Source organism: Pelmatolapia mariae, linkage group LG3_W (assembly GCF_036321145.2).
Source record: "Pelmatolapia mariae isolate MD_Pm_ZW linkage group LG3_W, Pm_UMD_F_2, whole genome shotgun sequence".
NCBI classification, from domain to species: domain Eukaryota; kingdom Metazoa; phylum Chordata; class Actinopteri; order Cichliformes; family Cichlidae; genus Pelmatolapia; species Pelmatolapia mariae.
This window is the reverse complement of record NC_086229.1, coordinates 71,425,723-71,447,527: the sequence shown is the minus strand read 5'-3', so window position 1 is coordinate 71,447,527 and position 21,805 is coordinate 71,425,723. Positions and strand designations below refer to the sequence as shown.

Here is a 21,805-nt window from a genome sequence, read left to right as displayed (position 1 = left end):
GCAGTCTACCGTTAGCCTCTTCTTTCAGGCCAGGATAGATGAATGTCACCGAGCAGTGACTAAGTTTGTGGTAAAAGGCTTGCACCCATTTGCCACAGCAGATGCCCCCGATTTTCGGTAAGTGAATGTGTTTAATTGTAGGCAGGGACATTACTGGATATTCTTGTGTAATTGCTACAGAATAATTTATGTTATACTTTGTTATTGCTACAGAAGAATATTTATTTTATTGTTTTACATTTACAATTTTTTTTTCTTGGGGACACTGTGACACCCCATTGAAGAGCCATAGGCTGTGGATCTCTTAAGATCTCACTGTTGGGTTTGTAAGGCCATGTTACTCCTAAATTTCTATCTTGTTCAAAGAGAAGATATAAAACAAAGTTCTAAGCTAATCGACCTTAGTGTTCTCCTTTTTTAAAAAGAATCAGAAGTTGTATCGAAAATGGAATCGAATCGTTAAACAGAATCAAAAATGGAAAATCTTATCAATACCCATCCCCAACATTCACAGAGGAAGAGGACACAAAGGGAGGACACGCAGAGGCTGTGTTAAAGTCAGAAATCCAAATCTTTAGTCAAAAACAGGCGGCGATTACAAACAGGAAGACAAGCAGTCCATCAAACAGTCTACAGGGTCAAACATTCAGAGAATTCAAACAGCAGTAAAAAATAACTGGACACTGAAAAACGTATATTCACTGAATTATCATCAATTACAAAAGAGAAAAACGACGATTTCTAAGGTTTGTTTTCTTAAATGCAGTTAGAGAGTGGCTGGTAAAGCTGGAAAAATACAGAATGTAAACTGTGTGAGTTTGATGAACTTTGTTAGTAACAAATGAGGTAAGAAAACAAAAAAACAAAACAAAACAGACAAAGCACAGAAAGAGGCTCTCAGTATTCATTAACAATTAGAAAGCATCTAAACATTCTGGTCGTGGATTTTTACAGTCTTAGTTCCGCTCGCTGTCATCATTATAATCATCATGATCAATGGCGAAGTCCTGAGGTGGGTGGGGCTGTCTCTGGTGATGAAACCATGAAGGAACAGCATCTGGCACGTGTTGGTGAAACATCCCAGTACACTGGTTTAGTTTCCTCTCCAGCTGTTTGACATTTGACACTTCAACATTAAGGGGAAGAAGAAGAAACAGTGTTAGGTCAGGTGACCACATGGTTTCTAAAATAACTGACAGGCTGTTAGAAATGGATGGCATGTGTTTAGAGTTACTGTAGTTAGGTAACTCTACTTACCACGAAGCAGCAGCACACAGATGACAGATCAGATGCTGAATGTTGCAGGAACATGCTCATGTGTGGTGGTCATTCAGTGCTGCTCCGGCAGGTTAGACAGTCCAAGACTGATATCCTGCCCATCTAAGAGTTTGAAAACACACATGCAAAGATTTATTTTGTGTTACAGTCAAAGTTGGATGTTTCTTTTTGTCCGTTAAAAATGTTTGTGTATTTGAAAGCACTAACATTTAAGGATGACTCGGATTGTCTCTCTCTAAGAGTGTATCCTTTAAAGGGGAGACAAGTGTATCCACTGATCCACATCACTTTACCTGGATGATGACTCCTCTCTCCCTCACTCAGAAACACTCCTAAAATAACCAAGCAAATAAATAATACTGAAGAATTACTCACAACATTACAAAAACATCAAAAACATCTCCCTTTGATTCCATTCCTCCATTCCTGCTGAACATCAGGCAACAAATATCACAGTAAATCACAGTAAAATGTAAAGCACATGTTTTCTCTGCTTTGTCTAACCTCTGCAGAGCCTCTGTCAAGAAAAACATATCTGTAAGCATAAAACAAATATACATTTCATAACACGTCACTGGACAAACCTCGGTCAGTTGATTTCCTCTGTGCAGTGCAGACGAGCATCAGTCAGCAAGTCAAGGTGGTGAGATGGACTGGTGCTCTTTGTGACTCTGCTAGTTCTTCTGAGGAAACACCACCGTCTCTCCACACCGTCACCATCTGTGAGCACAAACTGCCGCTCTGCTCTGTCAGCATGTAGGAAATCAGATATCACACACACAAGGGTGAAGAAACATTAGAGCTCAACTTTGGATACTTTAGATCTAAACAGATCAAACTAGCTCTTAGTTTCAGCAATCAGTGAACAGACAAACAATGATACTATACTGATTCTGTATGAATACAATATGGTATTTTCAATACAGGTGTCAAATTAATGTATTAAAACTAATACAGATATATGTATATATATTTTTTTTTTGATAAATTAGTTTGCTAAATTATAAGAATATTTTTTAATTTTTTCATTTAACAATTGCAACTGAAAGAAATTAAATATTGAACAAATATATTGTCACATTCTTCATTCTCAAATACAAATTTCACAAAGTAAATTTTTGATTAACTGAAAAAATATGAATTACAAAAAATAATTGTATATTATTAAAATATTATGCAACCGTGACCAAAGTCAGAATCATCATTACAGTACTGTGGACTTAATGCTTGGGTAATAGTGATAAACTTCAGGGGAGATCATGATGACAGAAAACTGTAAACAACACTCTGAAGTCTGAAGCTTCTTTTCTTGTTTCTGTGACCTCAGCACGCTGACAGATTTGAAGTTGCTAAAGATTTTAAAAAGTGATAATTATAGGGAAGAAACTTCTCTTTTTCATCCATTTAAATCAAACATTTGATGCCTCAGCTGTCTCAGTCCTATAGCGTTCTGCAACTACAACTAACCTGACGAGACTTGGATTTGGCTGCAGGTGTCCTTGTACATCCTTCTCAGCAGCACACATGTGGGTACCATTTAATCACACTTCTTCCTGAGCTTTGCTTCATCACAAGACTAAAGGTGGCATCCCGTGTTACAGTTTTATCATCAACCAATTGGAGAAGAAACATTTACGCGCCTCCTGGTTTTGTTTTCTGATCCTGCAAACAGACTGAGGACAACAAAGCCCAGAGAACACGAGATACACAACATCCAACATTCAGACTCAACAGCCTCCATAAATGAAGAGCACCAGGTTGGTTCAGTTATACTAGATATGAGCATACTTCACATTACTGTGTATGAATAACAATCAAGAGACAAACTGTGAAGATGCAGAACATGATGTCCCATCATCAGTCTGTAAACAAATATCCAGCAGGCTTCTTTGTTGGCAGAGGTGATGATTCTCCCATCAGGGATCAGTAGCGTGTATTAACCTGTGGTATAAGCAGCAGTCACTGAAATATTACTGTTTTAGATATGAAATCTACCACATAAAGCCAGGGTGGGAGGGATCTCTGCAAACATAAAGAATACATTTCATGTAACTGATCAAAACATAATTTTCTTCTGACACTGACTTACCTCTGCAAGTGTGAGGCTGTTCCTCCAGCCTCAACAAAAATCTGACTCTCCAGTCACAGACAAACAAAAAAACTCCAGCTGGGAGATAGAAAACACTGCCTGGGTCTTGCTGGATGTTGCTGGTCAGAGTCCACACATTAGCAGAGTGCTGCTTGGTCCCACTGACCCATGTGGACAGCGACTGTGGAGAACTGTTCTGGAAAACGGAAAAGAGAATTAAAATAACAAAAAGCCAAACAGGATTTCCACAAAGACTCTCTTAGAATCAGCAATCAAAAAATCATTGGTTCATATTACAGTTAAATATGACCAGGCTCCTTAAATGTAAGCAGTTAAGATCTGATTTGATTTACATCCTTCACACAGCGCATTTGTCCAGGCTGTCAGGTAAACATAGAATTAAACTCAGGTAACATGACTCAAAGCAGAGATTCAGTAGGAAAGATTGCCAGCTCTAATATTATTATCACACAATCCAAGGACACACCAACAGCTCAGATTTCTAGAAGTATTTAAACAAATGTCAGTCTATCCATTCATTTTCTTCTGAATATTCAATTCAGGTTCACAGTGGGAGGGTGTCATGGAGTACAAGGTGGACTCACGCGCTGGACTCCGGGGATGATGCACACAAGAGAATTTATTAAAGAACAATGTCCAATGAGTGTATATACACAGATGCGGGGCAGTGCTATTTACAAGGGTGCGGGGCAGTGCTATGTACAAAAGGTGAGGGGGGCAGGGCTCCGGGGAAAATCCAGGGGAACACGCTCGTCTCTCTCCACACAATCCAAACACGAATCCACTCGCACACCAGGGTAACAGTCCAGGGAGTCTGTACACAAAGAAACACTTGTTAGATTCCAAACACACACTGCACGGGAAAATACTTGCTTAGAAGCTCGACTTTCACTGACGCGATTCTCACAACGATCCAGCGAAGAACAGCCATTGCTTCCTGGCTTAAATACCATCCACACTGATGAGGCACAGGTGTTTCTTCCTCCGAGGGCGTGGGCCAAGGGCGTGAACCCATAATGAGTTCAGCCCTGGCGAGCAAGAGAGAGAGAGAGAGAGAGAGACAGCTGATCAGCAACCAGCTGAATCTCCAGGCCGTGACAGTACCCCCCCCCCACAACGGGAGCCTCCCAGCGACCCCCAGGTTTCTCAGGATGAGCGTCATGGAACGCCCGCACCATGTTCCTGTCCAGGAGGGCCGCACGCGGGATCCAAGACCACTCCTCCATGCCGTAGCCCTCCCAATCCACCAGGTATTGCAAACCACGCCCCCTGCGCCTGACATCCATGATGCGCGAGATGGTGAAGGCCGGATGGCCATCGATGACTGGGGCGGGTGGAGGGGACCTGGAAGGAGGGCACAGGGGGCTGGAAAGACAGGGCTAAACAGGTGCCGGGGTCCTATGGCAATCCGCCAGATGCTTGTTCCGCTTAGCCGTGCGGAGAAGGGCAGCCTGTGTGGCCCTCCAAGCGCGCTGACACCTCCGGATGTGCTGCTGGACAGAAGGTACGAAATGCTCACCCTCTACAGCCGGAAACAGAGGAGGTTGGAAACCCAGAGACACCTCAAAAGGGGACACTCCGGTGGCCGAGGAGGTGAGGCTATTGTGGGCGTACTCAATACAAGGGAGCTGCTCGCTCCAGGTGGTCATTGGAGGGGCGCCTCAAGCTCCTGATTGGCTCGCTCCGTTTGGCCGTTTGTCTGCAGGTGAAAGCCAGAGGATAGACTGACCTGAGCTCCCAGGGAGGAACAGAACTCCTTCCATACGTGAGACGTGAATTGCGGACCCCTGTCCGAGACTATATCCGCCGGAATTCCATGGAGACGGAAGACGTGGTTCGTCAGGAGCTGTGCGGTTTCCAGGGCCGTGGGAAGCTTGGAAAGGGCGACAAAGTGAGCTGCTTTAGAAAAACGATCAATAATAGTCAGAATGACAGAGTTACCTGACGAAAGTGGTAAGCCCATGACGAAATCGACAGCAATGTGGGACCAGGGGAGCTAGGTGTAGGCAGGGGCTGAAGGAGACCAGAGGATGGCTGATTAACACCTTTATACTGAGCGCAGACTCGGACAGGCCGCTATGTACTCACGGACATCCTTGATGAGGGAGGGCCACCAAGCGAAGCGCTGAAGGAGTGAGACAGTGCGGTGGACCCCCGGGTGGCAGGTGAATTTTGCTGTGTGTGCCCAATGTATCACCTGTGACCGGACAGAGGAGGGCACAAAGAGTAGTCCAGGAGGACCCGTTCCTGGGTCTGGTTCTGTTCGTTGGGCCTCCCTAATGGCTGATTCAACCTCCCACGTCAGGACCCCAATGACACACGAGGGGGGAATGATGGGAGAGTCTCGAGCAGTCTCCTCGGAGGCAGTGAACTGACGAGAGAGAGCGTCGGGTTTGGTGTTGCGGGAACCTGGCCTGTAGGTTATGGTAAACTGAAACCTTGTGAAAAACAGGGCCCACCTAGCCTGGCGGGCATTAAGCCGCTTTGCTGACCGGATATATTCTAAATTTTTATGGTCTGTCCAAACTACAAACGGCTGGGCAGCGCCCTCCAGCCAGTGACGCCATTCTTCTAGGGCAAGCTTAATAGCTAACAGTTCCTTGTCCCCAAAGTCATAATTTTGTTCAGCAGATGAGAGACGGCGAGAGTAGAAGGCACAGGGATGGAGCTTGCCCTTCTGTTCCTGGGATAGAATGGCTCCCACCCCTGTGTCCGAGGCATCCACCTCCACGACAAACTGCAGGCTGAGGCCAGGATGGGTGCGGAGGAGAACCGATCCTTCAGGAGGCTGAAAGCCTTTTGTGCCGACTCCTCCCAGCAGAAGGGAACCTTAGGAGATGTGAGACAAGTTAGTGGGAGAGCAAGCTTACTGTAGTCACGGATGAAACGTCTGTAGAAATTAGCAAAGCCCAGGAAACTTTGGAGTTGCTTATGGTTTGTCGGGAAGGGCCAATCAATGACCGCTTGAACCTTAGCTGGGTCGGGCCTGAGGTTACCCTGTTCAATGATGTAGCCCAAAAATGAAACAGTGGTCACATGAAATTCACACTTCTCACCCTTCACGAAGAGACGGTTCTTGAGAAGACGTTGCAAAACCAGCCGGATGTGGCGTTCATGTTCAGAGGCGGAGCGTGAAAAGATGAGAATGTCGTCAAGGTAGACGAACACAAAGTGGTTAAGGAAGTCTCGGAGCACGTCGTTGACAAAGGCCTGGAACACAGCTGGGGCATTGGTTAGACCAAGCGGCATAACGAGGTATTCGAAATGGCCTAAGGGTGTGTTAAAGGCCGTTTTCCATTCATCCCCCTCCCGTATACTAACCAGATGGTACACGTTACGCAGATCCAGCTTAGTAAAAACTGTGGCCCCTTGGAGCAGTTCATAGGCTGATGTTAGTAGTGGTAGTGGGTATTTATTTTTGATGGTGATATTGTTGAGACCTCGATAATCAATGCACGGCCATAAGCTCTTGTCCTTCTTAGCAACAAAAAAGAACCCCGCCGCAACAGGGGATGATGATGGGCGAATCAGACCTGCGGCGAGCGACTCGTTAATGTACTTCTCCATGCTGTCCCGTTCAGGCTGTGAGAGACTGTATAAGCAGCTGGTAGGACGTGGGGCGCCTGGGAGGAGATCAATTCCGCAGTCGTACGGCCGGTGAGGGGGAAGAGAACGTGCTCTATCTTTACAAAAAACCTGCTTAAGATCGTGATAGACTGAGGGTACAGACGAGAGATCGGGTGACTCAGATGGTGGGGGGTTACTCAGAGGGTTCGCGGGTGGAGTTGCGGCTTTTAGACAAGACATATGACATTCTTCTCCCCACCCCAGAATGCTTTCCTTCCTCCAATCCAGGACTGGGTTGTGTAGACGTAACCAGGGGAACCCTAAGACTAGTGGTGTAAGAGGAGCCTTAAACACAAACAACTGCAACGTCTCAGAATGATTACCAGAGAGGGTTAATGATACTGGCTCCGTAATATGGGTGATATCCGGGAGACACTGCCCACTGAGGGTGGTAACTTGGAGTGAGTGAGGCAGCGGTTTAGTGTTTAGTTTTAATTCTTGAGCAAGGGACTCTTCAATGAAATTCTGCTCTGCACCTGAATCAATTAGTGCGTGGAGTGGATGAGAAACCGAACGAACCGTTAGCTTAGCCGCAAGCATCAAGCGAGGAGGAGATTGTGAACAGGAAACTTCGCCCACCCGTACTCTCCCCTCTACTGGCGGGCGCGGTCTTTGGCTGGTAAGGACAGGAAATGGCCATATGGCCCTTACGGCCGCAGTAGAAGCACTCACCAGCTCTCCAACGCCGTTGTCCCGTCCTCCCATTCCACTTGCCGTACCTCCGCCGGAGGCCATCTCCTCTCGCGTTAGAGGCTTCTGGGAGTTGTAGTCTCTAGCGCCGCGCTGCGCTCGCATGTTTTCAGCCACCTTCACACACAGGGTCATAACATCAGAAAGAGTCACAGGCAATTCCCTCATAACTAGCTCCCTTTTTAGCTTGTCACACAGGTTATTCAGCAGAGTACTTATTAGTGCCGACTGCCCCCACCCGGTCTCCTCTGCCAGAGTCCAAAACTCAATCGAGTAGTCGGCCATGCTCCGTCTTCCCTGCTTCAAATTAAGCAGTCGGTGAGCCGGCGCTTCGGCCCCGGTGCCTCTCTCAAAGACATTTTTAAACTTAGCAAGAAAATCAGCATAGGTTATTTCAGGGTCCATTCTTAATACAGCCTGCGCTCAATTTAATGCTTGACCACGTAACAACTGAACGAAAAAAGCGATCTTAGCTTCATCGGTCTCATAAGTCCTCCGTAGCTGTTTGAACTGCAATGTCACTTGTGTTAAAAAACCCGCAGTCTTGCGGAACTCACCCGAGAATGGCTCCGGTACGGGCAGCGAACGCTCCGGAGGCTCCGCATGGGCCGGCGGTGGAGGAGTGGAAGGCCCGGGCGCAGAGGGCTCATGAGCCGGTAACTGTGGAGCGACAGGTGGAGAAGGAGTGAGCGGGCTTACCAGCGGTATCTGTTGAGCGATGACTTGAGTTAGTGCTGTCAGCTGCTGATTAATGTGCAGTAACATTTGTTCGTGGCGGTCCAAGATAGCTTCCGTGGAGATGACCGGCTGCTGGGTGGGGGCTGAGTCCGCTGAGTCCATGATGTGGCTGGATCGTTATTGTCACGGAGTACAAGGTGGACTCACGCGCTGGACTCCGGGGATGATGCACACAAGAGAATTTATTAAAGAACAATGTCCAATGAGTGTATATACACAGATGCGGGGCAGTGTTATTTATAAGGGTGCGGGGCAGTGCTATGTACAAAAGGTGGGGGGGCAGGGCTCCGGGGAAAATCCAGGGGAACACGCTCGTCTCTCTCCACACAATCTAAACACGAATCCACACCAGGGAAACAGTTAGAGCTGGGCGATAGAATGATAACGATATGTATTGCGAAATAACTTTTTCTCGATAGAAAAATTTAACTATTGCGATAGGCCTCATCTCTCTTGTCCTCTTAAAAAAAAAAAGAAGAAGAAGAACAGCCAATCCAAATTAAGTAGCGCAGAGCCGAACCAATCACAGCCGCAGCATCACGTCACGTGACTTGTTATGTACAGCACAAGTGCCAAGCCGCACATGTGTATTTGTTTGGGAAGCACAATGTTTTACTATGACCCTGATGAAGGCCACAAGCCGAAACACGTTGGTCAATTATTAAAGTTGTTCTTCTTCCCTCAAGCGTTGCTGGAGTTCCTGCTTTTTGTTTGGGAAGCAGCCAGCCGCCGTGCCGCCCGGGTAATGGAGGAAATGAGTGTGCCGACTAGAGAAAAATCAACCGAGAGCGTGACCGAAGGTTACCGAAGAGAAAACAGATGATGGTTCCAATTCCGGAGAGATTGTCGAACGGAAGGGCCATAGAAGTTCCGTAGTGTGAAGGTATTTCGGCTATTTCAAGTCTGACAAAAACAGAGTAGCGCGCACTGTAAATTGTGCCGAAAGCAAGTCTGGAAAGACAATAAACCGGTGCATGCTCAATCTCTGACTGAAAGCGCTAATTCGTCATTCGGCTTTTGTCAGACTAAACCCAGATAGCAAGACGACATTGAATCTATGTTGATTTTTCATCCGAACCGTCGTATATGGTCGGGGTTGAAATGCCAATGTTGTAACGACATTAAAATACTGTGGTAAACCGACGGTCTTACTATAGAGACGTTGTAACGATGTTGATTCACCGTTGTTTTTTTGTCATTGATATTTGATCTATTTATAGTCGACCAGGTGACAACAACAACGTCGAGAAAACGTCTATTTATAGTTGACGATCATTCGGCTCCGGTCACCATCAAAAACCATCGATTTGTAGTTGAGCATTAAATTGCATTGCAACTGATCGGGTATAAAGTACCAGAGAAAGTAGATTTATTGTTCATTTGTTATCAATGACTTGGTCTAGTTCACCAGCTTTAACACTAGAAGTCCCAGGCTTTTCTAACCCTCTGTCAGCCAAGTGGAAGCTAACTTGGCTAGTCTGTTAGCATCAATTCATATGTAAATTGGGTCGTTACCTGAGAATTGTGGAGGGGAGTGGGGGTGTGTGAATGATTGCGGATTTCTAACTGCAAACTGCCTCTTTGTTTGTGTGTGGGGAGGGGGAACTGCTAAAAGCTGTGAACTTCATTTTGTGTTCGTCTTGATACATTCTCAATCATCCAGGAAAATAAATCTCCAAAAGGTTTATTGATAAAAACAGTACAAAAAAAACAAAAAATATTTCTACAAAAACAACCATTTGTACACATATTTAGAGATAATAATAAAAAGTGAGTGAGTACATTTCAATCACTCACAATCCTGGCACTGCCATTGGTATCTGTAGTCTGCATTTACCACATGTGTATCTGTAGCAGTGAACACATCGCACAGTGGCATGATTGTTCTTGCATTTGTGTTTGACCTGACACGTGGCTCTTTTTCAAGGGCTAGGTGTGGAGGGTTGTGTCCGAAGCAACTGTTCTTTTCTTGCCTTCTTCCCAGCCATATGAGAGTTAGCCAACTCTCTTGCAAGCTCCACCAGGAAGTCCACCCGTCTTTCCTGCGTCCCGTTGCATGCACATGTGCATTCAGTGCTGCCATGTCAATCATGTTATAGAACACGGCAACTGGCCAGGGCCGTGTTCCTCTGCGGACCGTGTACTCCCGCACCATCTGGTCCATCACATCCACGCCACACTTTGTGGTGTTGTAAAGGGCGACAGTGTTTGGCTTCCTTTTGGTGGTGTTATCAGTCTGAACCACGCTGTGCATGCTGCTAAGAATATAGACTGTCTTCTTCCGTTTGGCTGCATACGCCGTCAGCGTGGCAGTAGAGGTTGAAAACACCTAAGAAATAAGATAAATTGTTATTTCCATAGCACTTTTACACACAATGAAACACATAAACATAGAACCACAAAAGACCTGCAGCCTACCTGAGTGGTGAATTCATTGCGATTTGTGTATCTAGCGGATTGAGGAATTTCCCGGCGAATCTTGCTGACTGTGCCGAGGATGGTGGTTTTCCGTCTAAGAAGTTTTTGCGCAAGTGAAAGCGATGTGAAGAAATTGTCCGTGGTAACATTTCTGCCCTTGTCTAGGAATGGTTCCATCAGCCTCATCACTACATTTTCAGACAGTCTCTCCCCACTGGGACGATTGGGGTCCTTGCCAAGATATGTGAGGACATTGCAAATGTACTTGGATTTTAGGTCGCAGGCCACCCAAAACTTGATCCCAAACTTGTCAGGTTTACTTGCAATATACTGCAGGAAACAGCACCGAGTCTTTGATCTTGATCTTGATCAAAGATCTTGATCTTGCGGGGGGGGTACTAGGGTTCCATCACTACGTGACTGCTGGTCAGCAAACCTGGGAAACCCACAGATCATTGGAACTATGCCGCGTAACCGCTTCCAAGACATCATGCAACACCTACGCTTTGATGACAGGTCCACCCGCAGTGATCGAGCAAAGACTGATAAGTTCGCTGCAGTTTCCAGTGTGTGGGGATCATTTGTCACCAACTGCATCACGTGCTACAACCCTGGTCTACATATCACCGTTGATGAACAGCTCTTCCCATCAAAGACTCGGTGCTGTTTCCTGCAGTATATTGCAAGTAAACCTGACAAGTTTGGGATCAAGTTTTGGGTGGCCTGCGACCTAAAATCCAAGTACATTTGCAATGTCCTCACATATCTTGGCAAGGACCCCAATCGTCCCAGTGGGGAGAGACTGTCTGAAAATGTAGTGATGAGGCTGATGGAACCATTCCTAGACAAGGGCAGAAATGTTACCACGGACAATTTCTTCACATCGCTTTCACTTGCGCAAAAACTTCTTAGACGGAAAACCACCATCCTCGGCACAGTCAGCAAGATTCGCCGGGAAATTCCTCAATCCGCTAGATACACAAATCGCAATGAATTCACCACTCAGGTAGGCTGCAGGTCTTTTGTGGTTCTATGTTTATGTGTTTCATTGTGTGTAAAAGTGCTATGGAAATAACAATTTATCTTATTTCTTAGGTATTTTCAACCACTGCTGCCACGCTGACGGCGTATGCGGCCAAACGGAAGAAGACAGTCTATATTCTTAGCAGCATGCACAGCGTGGTTCAGACTGATAACACCACCAAAAGGAAGCCAAACACTGTCAGCCTTTACAACACCACAAAGTGTGGCGTGGATGTGATGGACCAGATGGTGCGGGAGTACACGGTCCGCAGAGGAACACGGCCCTGGCCAGTTGCCGTGTTCTATAACATGATTGACATGGCAGCACTGAATGCACATGTGCTGTATCAAGCATGCAACGGGACGCAGGAAAGACGAGTGGACTTCCTGGTGGAGTTTGCAAGAGAGTTGGCTAACTCTCATATGGCTGGGAAGAAGGCAAGAAAAGAACAGTTGCTTCGGACACAACCCTCCACACCTAGCCCTGGAAAAAGAGCCACGTGTCAGGTCAAACACAAATGCAAGAACAATCATGCCACTGTGCGATGTGTTCACTGCTACAGATACACATGTGGTAAATGCAGACTACAGATACCATAGCAGTGCCAGGATTGTGAGTGATTGCTGAAAATGTTGAAATGTACTCACTCACTTTTTATTGTTATTTGTAAATATGTGTACAAATGGTTGTTTTTTTATTTTTGTTTTTTTGTACTGTTTTATCAATAAATCTCAGCAACAAAGGAAATACACCCATGTGTGTTGATTTCTCCCTAAGGCAAACTGAAACACAAGTTTCCTTGTGGCTCAGGAAACTAACCACTCCAAGTGGTTCAGCATGGCCCCACCTTATTTACATAACAAAAGCAGCTGTTCACAGGTGATTAAGGATATTAGCTAAAAGCCTACCAGCCATTTGGCTCGACGGTGGGTTTTATAGGTAGAAAAGCCAAATGGCTCTTCTCTGGGACTTCTAGTGTTAAAAAATCGTGTCTACGTGCAATTTATGTATAGTTGACCGGGAAATTAAAGCAGCGATCACTTGGACTATTCCGCAGCACCCCTCTCACATTGGTACACCCCCCCCCCCGGTATTCATTGTCTTCTACAGTAGAGCGGGACATTTGATTTACTCTCAGCGGAATTGACCGGAGAAGGCATCAGTTCATGCACTGCACTGGCCCGCACCACGATTAGTATAAGGTAAGAATGAATGATTTTTTTTTTCCTACTCGGTATTTCCATGTTTGCATTTGAATAACAGTAAAAAAAAACTTGTTAATGTTGTACATTAACGAGTTTTTTAAATTGTGTCTACTTCTTACAATCTGGCAACAAATAAATTGCACTGCGAACAAAGTATATCAACAAAGAAAACATTTTCGTTTCATAATTTCTTCGGTATATTCCCTTACAAAGCTAGCTTTAACGCTTCGAGGTTTCCTTTGTTCTTGCCGTCGCCTTGGCGCTTGACCCAGACTTTCGCTCTGTAGTTGCTTAGTACTACAAAAAATTCTAAATCTGTGATATATGATTGATAAACGTAAAGTTAACTGTATAAACGTGTTCAATGACTTTGTTACTTTTGATGATTGGAGAGCACTCGCTTCAATTCGCACACGAAAACTTTAGACTCAGTTTGAAAGCTCACGCAGCATGCGTGACTGTACGTTGCACGCTCAACTAACTTTACGTTGCACGCGTACATGACTTTTGTCATGTGCCTTGAATAATGAATAAGGCTACGTCCACACGTACGAAGAAGAAACCCAGACCAGTCTTAAAAGAAAGCACAAGTAAAACCTTTTTATTCACAAACATATCTTTGATTGTTAAGAATTTATGATCTTGTCTTTTATACATATCTGTGGTGCTTGCATACTGCAATATCACCACATAATATAGTCCAAAAAGTGGAAGTTTGTAAACTTTTTAAAAATGCAAAGCCGTGTACACTTGTGCACTTCAAAAATTCATTGTATACTGTACCTTCTTGCACGTCTCTGTTTCCTGTGTGTGTTGTTAGAAATCAAACTAACTTTAGGAAACAATATGCCAAAAGCATATTTACAATTACTTAAGACCGTTTTTAATTTATTTTCTTTAGACCAAATTCCCTGTACACATATACGGACTCAGAGGATGAGCAGCCTACAAAAAAACGGTTTCCTCAGGCCCCTCGAGTGAAAATACCAGGTAATAAAATACTGTCTAGTGTCTGTGTACATATCTGTGTTTGACACAAGGAGACTTTTTTGACAAGTTGTCTGTATTCTTAAATACTTAAAAAATTATCTTTTTCTAAACAGCCCTCATCACTCCGCAGTCTGCCCCCCAGCCCACTGATAGCAACCATCATAATGCCCCACCCAGCTTCCGGCACCTTTCGCCACTCCGGCACAAACCGACACCGCTTTGCGATCTCCCCAGCATGCAGAGTCTGATGTCTTCCCTATAGATGGTATGCTTTTAAAAAAGCTTTAAAGCTGCATCACAATGTCATTGTACTCTTATCTAAAAAGAAAACCCAATTTATACTCCTGAATGTCATCTTGTTGTGATTTTTTTTTCTGTAGATTCCAGAGACTCTGTGAAGCCACTATTACAAGGCAAGTTTGAAAATCTTGGAATTTCACAGTTTACATGGTATAACAAATATATGTGACAGGCAAAAACTAGTAAACACTTTTAGCAGTTACAAGAACTAACAAATGAATATCCAACAAAAGGGAATAGAAATACATTGCACTGCCAATACTTTGGTTTATTCTTTGTATGACTTGAAAATCAGGCTTTAGGGAAAACCAAATGACATGTTTCTATCATCAATTACATGAAGTAAACACACAAGCACTTGCATACACATTTAAGACATGAGACACGCTAATTCCATCTCTTAAAATGTGTCTATAGGTGAGACGCTTTGCGTTGATTGGTGCTGCTGGACCACACTGGAGGTGCGAGTCCGCTGTGTAATGGTTTATGCCATTACAAAGGAGCTGGCCTCTGTACTCAACTGGGCAGGGGAAAAAATACCAAGGACCAGACAAAGCAAAAAAGGGCATTTAAAGAGACAGCGCTGTGCAGATGCATATTTGGTAAGTTTTAACATTTATTGTAGTTTTATGAGCCTAAAGTGAACAATAAAGGGATCAATTGATGTGCTGGGTGCGTTTCACATTTCCTATGTCTGTTTTTTGCTATATTACTTTGTCTTTCTTAATAACAAGACTTTCATGTCCGGTTAATCTGGAGATGGAGTCTTTGGTCTTCGGCTTGTTTTGTCCTCGGGTTGTACACTTTGTACAGCCCGAGGACCCATGTTTTCTTTTTTTTTAAAAGGATACATGGCACACCATGCTAAGACATATCACATTTTCAGCTTATAGCTCTTTGGGAATCAAATGCGGCAGTTTGCTGATTTCTGCCTGGTGACTTTCATGTTTATCAGCCTAGGAGTTTACATACTTTCTCCCTGCTGAAGACAATTAACAAGAGCTTATTTATGTGCTCTAATTCCCTTTTTTTTGTGTGTGTGTCTATTTTTTGTCCTAGATGGCCTGGCGCAGCAGGTAGGGGCGAACTCTATGTCTGAGTTGGTCTTTGCTCAAGCAGTCCAGAAATGGCTCAGATATGCTCCAGATCGTACGGGTGGCGCGCAGGACACACATCATCCATCCCCATCCCGGAGTAAATAATAAAAAGTGACGTGAAACATAGAAATGTAAATAGGAAACTTTGTCTTTTAATAAAGTATTTTGCAAATGATACATGTCTATTGACCTTTTTTGGTTTGTTGGTTTTTTTTCAATAAAAAGCAACTGTGCGAAAGAGGTGGAAAATCAACACCATAGCTCAACAGTGTTTCAATATCAGAATCTGACATTGTTTCAATGTCAACAGTGTTAGAAAATATAACATCGAATCAATGTCAGGTTTCAACATTGATTCAACATCAAAACCTGACGTTGTTTCAACGTTAAAAATGGGTGCAAGAGTGATGTTGGGTCAACGTCACACTTCAACGTTGCTTCAATGACGTCGCCTGATATTGACTCAACATTGTTTCAATGTTTCCTTGCTATCTGGGAAGTCACTGTTAAAACTGTTTGAAAAGCTAAGCTATACAACAAGGAGAGATTGAGAATTTCCTTTTAGTTCTCAGTTTATTTGATATTGACAAAAGTTAATCAATTTTGTCTGTTCTTCTGTAAAACAAACTAAGATTTATTTTTAGAATTAATATTTTGTTTCTAAGTGGAATTGACAATTTAGTAGTCTGTTTTGTTTGTTCTATTTTGAAACTTAAACGCTTTAGCGGCTGCCTTTTGTGTAGTTTGCAATATTTGTGTCACGGTTTGCCGGGGCAAGCCGTGTGGGAATTATTTAGGACCAGGAAGCGGCAGCTCAGGTGCAGGTGAGTATTTATTAACGAAGGAAATACAAACAACAAAGGCACTGGGAACATGAAACTGGAACCTAACTGGGTAAAACTAACAAAACAAACTAGAAACGAAGATGCAGGGAGGTCCGGGGAAATACACATGGAGAGACGCAGGGAGACTGAGGGGAAACAACACAGACGAACCAGCAACGACAAAGACACAAGACACGACTAAAATACACTCAGAGAACACAGGGAGATTACACACAGGTGGGGGACACAGCTGGGAGTGATTAACGTGACGAGACTAGGGAGGCAACTGAAAACACTCACATAAGACGCAGACCTTCACAATAAAACAGGAAACACATACACAAGGACACAGACTAGGAAACGCGGACTTAACACAGGAATAGATGGGCAGAACAGAATAACACTAACAGAAGGAACAGAACCAAAATCACCATAATAGAAAACACAAAACGCTGGGTCAAAAGGACCCAGGATCATGACAATTTGCCTTTATTTATCTGAAAAAGTCTCATGTTCCTTAAGTACATCTACCGTGTTGAACTTATTATGGGAAATAAATATTTAAATCAAAACAAGCTGCTGTTTATTTCACATTTTACTTGTGAGCAACGGCATATTTAAATCTTACAAATATAGTTATTTGGCTTATATCGTGATATATATCGTTATCACCTGAAATGAAAAAAACATATCGTGATATGAAAAAATCTTATATCGCCCAGCTCTAGAAACAGTCCAGGGAGTCTGTACACAAAGAAACGCTTGTTAGATTCCAAACACACACTGCACGAGAAAATACTTGCTTAGACGCTCGACTTTCACTGACGCGATTCTCACAACGATCCAGCGAAGAACAGCCGTTGCTTCCTGGCTTAAATACCATCCACACTGATGAGGCACAGGTGTTTCTTCCTCCGAGGGCATGGGCCAAGGGCGTGAACCCATAATGAGTTCAGCCCTGGCGAGAGAGAGAGAGAGAGAGAGAGAGAGAGAGAGAGAGCGGACTAGAGAGAAAGAGGGAGAGACAGCTGATCAGCGACCAGCTGAACCTCCAGGCTGTGACAGAGGGTGGGAGGTGTCGTAGAATTTTGTAAATAAAGTCTGCAACACAGAAAGAGCTGTGATCAAGCTATTTATTACTGCGCGCAGGAGAGCCAGCACACATCAAACATCACAGTTCACAATCATGTCAGCTCTGCCACAGAAGTCGTGCTCCCACTCCTTTATGCATTCCAAGGAAGAGGGAGGAAGTTACAAACTGATCCTACCACACTTCACGCACCTCGCTATGAAACCTAACGGATCAATGGTTAAGCTGTTTTGTGCCCTTGGCGTTCTCAGCACCTGTAAAGGGAGTTGTTTTCTCAAACTGCTGATGCTGAAGTAAGTTCATCTAGTTTTAGAAACTTTCACTGAACAGTCTATAACAGTGTCACAACTAAGCATATGCATAAGCACTTAAATACTTAAATGAGAATAATAGAAAATTTCTATTACAGGAGCTAGAGCCTGTCCCAGTAGTCACAGGTAGAGCAAACCTGGACAGGTACCAGTCTGTCAGAGGACCTACAGAGAGACAGACATCAGAGTAACAAATCTATTTAAAATTAATGTAAGCTTGCTACAGCTGTATGTATGAACATGTGTTTCTGTGCTCACAGTCCACCTCTCAGGAACCTGGAATTCATTTTTAGTCTACTTTAAACAGACCTCACAAAAGGCTGATGTGGCTGGATCAGTAGTCTGATTTAAGTACGATACCTTTGGCCAGGGATTAATCTGGTACATCGCTTCACTGCAGTCTTACGTTTTTTCCCCACACCTGAATAAAAAATACTGATATATACAAATAACAGATTCAGCTGATGCAGCCTGACTCAATCTGATTCTAGATGTTCAGCACACACAGAGACACAGAGGTACTGTTTAAAGTTTAGTGTTAACCTGAGTCACTGATCATTTACAGTATTACAGAGTCTGGCAGTCTTTGCATGATGTCCACGTCACTGTAAGTTTCTAGCTGACTCTCAGGTGTGACAGGTGTGCCAGCAGGAAAGAGTAATAATAACCTGCACCCTGAGGTTTGTCATACAGGATTAAAGGAGCCAGTTTTGTTCACACAGCTAGGGCTGTATTTTACACTGACCCTGGGTCAGTATAAGTATCATACAGTTTAAACGAAGCACTGAAACTTGCACATATTTATTACAGATGCATTGAAGCAAATCAGGATATTTACTGTTAATCTGTGGCTGCGATTAATCACTTTACTGGAAACTTTATTAACTAGTAACTTCATCAGTCATGACAGAAGCTAATATTTCTGTGCTAACATCGTTTAAACAGTAACAGCTTTACTACAATATAAGCTAACGTTTACACCGTAACTTTAAGCTAGCACCATAAAGACGGTAAAACAGGTAATAATATCTACAAATGCATCTTAAAGCTGTTATATTGGCACTCGGTGTATTACTAACATAACCACATTAACATTATTGACACTCGCTGACTTTTAAAAGTCATGCTGTCCGTTTAAATGGTCTTATCTGTAAACACTGCTGTACCCAGATAGCAAGGAAACATTGAAACAATGTTTAGTCAATATCAGGCGATGTCATAGAATCAACATTGAGATCTGACGTTGACCTAACGTCACTCTTGCACCCATTTTTAATATTGAAACAATGTCAGGTTTTGATATTGAATCAATGTTGAAAGCTGACATTGATTCGATGTTATATTTTCTAACACTGTTGACATTGAAACAATGTCAGATTCTGATATTGAAACACTGTTGAACTATGATGTTGATTTTCCACCTCTTGCACAGTTGCTTTTTATTAAAAAAAACAAAAAAACAAAAAATGTCAATAGACATGTATCATTTGCAAAATACTTTATTAAAAGATAAAGTTTCCTATTTACATTTCTATGTTTCACGACACTTTTTATTATTTACTCCGGGATGGGGATGGATGATGTGCGTCCTGCGCGCCACCCGTGCGTCCTGCGCCACCTGACCAACTCAGACATAGAGTTCGCCCCTACCTGCTGCGCCAGGCCATCTAGGACAAAAATAGACACACACAAAAAAAAAACAAAGACAAAAAAAGGGAATTAGAGCACATGAATAAGCTCTTATTAATTGTCTTCAGCAGGGAGAAAGTATGTAAACTCCTAGGCTGATAAACATGAAAGTCACCAGGCGGAAATCAGCAAACTGCCGCATTTGATTCCCAAAGAGCTATAAGCTGAAAATGTGATATCTTAGCACGGTGTGCCGTGTATCCTTTAAAAAAAAAAAGAAAACATGGGTCCTCGGGCTGTACAAAGTGTACAACCCGAGGACAAAACAAGCCGAAGACCAAAGACTCCATCTCCAGATTAACCGGACATGAAAGTCTTGTTATTAAGAAAGACAAAGTAATATAGCAAAAAACAGACATAGGAAATGTGAAACACACCCAGCACATCAATTGATCCCTTTATTGTTCACTTTAGGCTCATAAAACTGCAATAAACGGTATAACTTACCAAATATGAATCTGCACAGCGCTGTCTCTTTAAATGCCCTTTTTTGCTTTGTCTGGTCCTTGGTATTTTTTCCCTGCCCAGTTGAGTACAGAGGCCAGCTCCTTTGTAATGGCATAAACCATTACACGGCGGACTTGCACCTCCAGTGTGGTCCAGCAGCACCAATCAACGCAAAGCGTCTCACCTATAGACACATTTTAAGAGATGGAATTAGCGTGTCTCATGTCTTAAATGTGTATGCAAGTGCTTGTGTGTTTACTTCATGTAATTGATGATAGAAACATGTCATTTAGTCTTCCCTATAGCCTGATTGTCAAGTCATACAAAGAATAAACCAAAGTATTTGCAGTACAATGTATTTCTATTCCCTTTTGTTGGATATTCATTTGTTAGTTCTTGTAACTGCTAAAAGTGTTTACTAGTTTTTGCCTGTCACATATATTTGTTATACCATGTAAACTGTGAATTTCCAAGATTTTCAAACTTGCCTTGCAATAGTGGCTTCACAGAGTCTCTGGAATCTGCAGAAAAAAAATCACAACAAGATGACATTCAGTATAAATGTCAGTATAAATTGGTGTTTTGAAGATAAGAGTACAATGACATTGTGATGCAGCTTTAAAACTTTTTCAAAAGCATACCATCTATAGGGAAGACATCAGACTCTGCATGCTGGGGAGATCGCAAAGCTGTGTCGGTTTGTGTGTTGTGCCGGAGTGGCGAAAGGTGCCGGAAGCTGGGTGGGGCATTATGATGGTTGCTATCAGTGGGCTGGGGGGCAGACTGCGGAGTGATGAGGGCTGTTTAGAAAAAGATAATTTTTTAAGTATTTAAGAATACAGACAACTTGTCAAAAAAGTTTCCTTGTGTCAGACACAGATATGTACACAGACACTAGACAGTATTTTATTACCTGTTTTTTTCACTTGAGGGGCCTGGGGAAACCGTTATTTTGTAGGCTGCTCATCCTCGGAGTCCGTATATGTGTAGAGGGGATTTGGTCTAAAGAAAAGAAATTAAAAATGGTCTTAAGTAATTGTAATGTGCTTTTGGCATATTTTTTCCTAAAGTTACAGTTTGATTTATAACAACTCACACAGGAAACAGAGACGTGCAAGAAGGTACAGTATACAATGAATTTTTGAAGTGCACAAGTGTACACGGCTTTGCATTTTTAAAAAGTTTACAAACTTCCACTTTTTGGACTATATTATGTGGTGATATTGCAGTATGCAAGCACCACAGATATGTATAAAAGACAAGATCATAAATTCTTAACAATCAAAGATATGTTTGTGAATAAAAAAGTTTTACTTGTGCTTTCTTTTAAGACTGGTCTGGGTTTCTTCTTCGGACTGAAGGTCAGACGTATCACAGTGTTCACGTAGAGATCTCTGAAGACTGCGTTCTGCTTCGTGAAATGTGCCTGGAAATACAAACACAATGTACGGCCAGACATACATTACGTGTGGACAAAAGGTGCAAACGCATAGAAAAATCAGCGTTTTCAAAAATACGCTGGTATGTGTGGATGTAGCCTTATTCATTATTCAAGGCACAAACGGAAAGTCGTGTACGCGTGCAACGTAAAGTTAGGTGAGCGTGCAACGTACAGTCACGTGGGCATGCTGCGTGAGCTTTCAAACTGAGTCTAAAGTTTTCGTGTGCGAATTGAAGCGGGTGCTCTCCAATCATCAAAAGTAACAAATTCATTGAACACGTTTATACAGTTAACTTTACGTTTACCAATCATATATCACAGATTTACAATTTTTTGTAGTACTAAGCAACTACAGAGCGAAAGTCTGGGTCAAGCGCCGAGGCGACGGCAAGGCTAACAAGGAACCCTCGAAGCGTTAGGCTAGCTTTGTAAGGGAATATAACGGAAAAGTATGAAATGAAAATGTTTTCTTTGTTAATAGACTTTGTTCGCAGTGCAATTTATTTGTTGCCGGACGGTAAGATGA

General features: G+C 43.2%; 4 long non-coding RNA genes across 4 annotated transcripts; 2 read left to right on the top strand and 2 right to left on the bottom strand.

Moving 5' to 3' along the window:
- Positions 1–1,301: 1,301 nt before the first annotated feature.
- Positions 1,302–2,021, bottom strand: LOC134624785 (uncharacterized). Its single transcript, XR_010093651.1, has 3 exons — positions 1,863–2,021; positions 1,572–1,610; positions 1,302–1,380 (listed from the first exon to the last, which is right to left on the bottom strand). It is a non-coding gene; the product is annotated as an uncharacterized LOC134624785 (long non-coding RNA).
- Positions 2,022–3,158: 1,137 nt separating this feature from the next.
- Positions 3,159–18,108, bottom strand: LOC135932742 (uncharacterized). Its single transcript, XR_010573624.1, has 3 exons — positions 18,063–18,108; positions 3,368–3,563; positions 3,159–3,219 (listed from the first exon to the last, which is right to left on the bottom strand). It is a non-coding gene; the product is annotated as an uncharacterized LOC135932742 (long non-coding RNA).
- On the top strand, positions 13,642–14,308 carry LOC134624783 (uncharacterized). Its single transcript, XR_010093649.1, has 3 exons — positions 13,642–13,680; positions 13,992–14,080; positions 14,194–14,308. It is a non-coding gene; the product is annotated as an uncharacterized LOC134624783 (long non-coding RNA).
- On the top strand, positions 14,308–15,652 carry LOC134624782 (uncharacterized). The gene is made up of 4 exons (XR_010093648.2): positions 14,308–14,345; positions 14,461–14,493; positions 14,798–14,982; positions 15,440–15,652. It is a non-coding gene; the product is annotated as an uncharacterized LOC134624782 (long non-coding RNA).
- Positions 18,109–21,805: the final 3,697 nt, after the last annotated feature.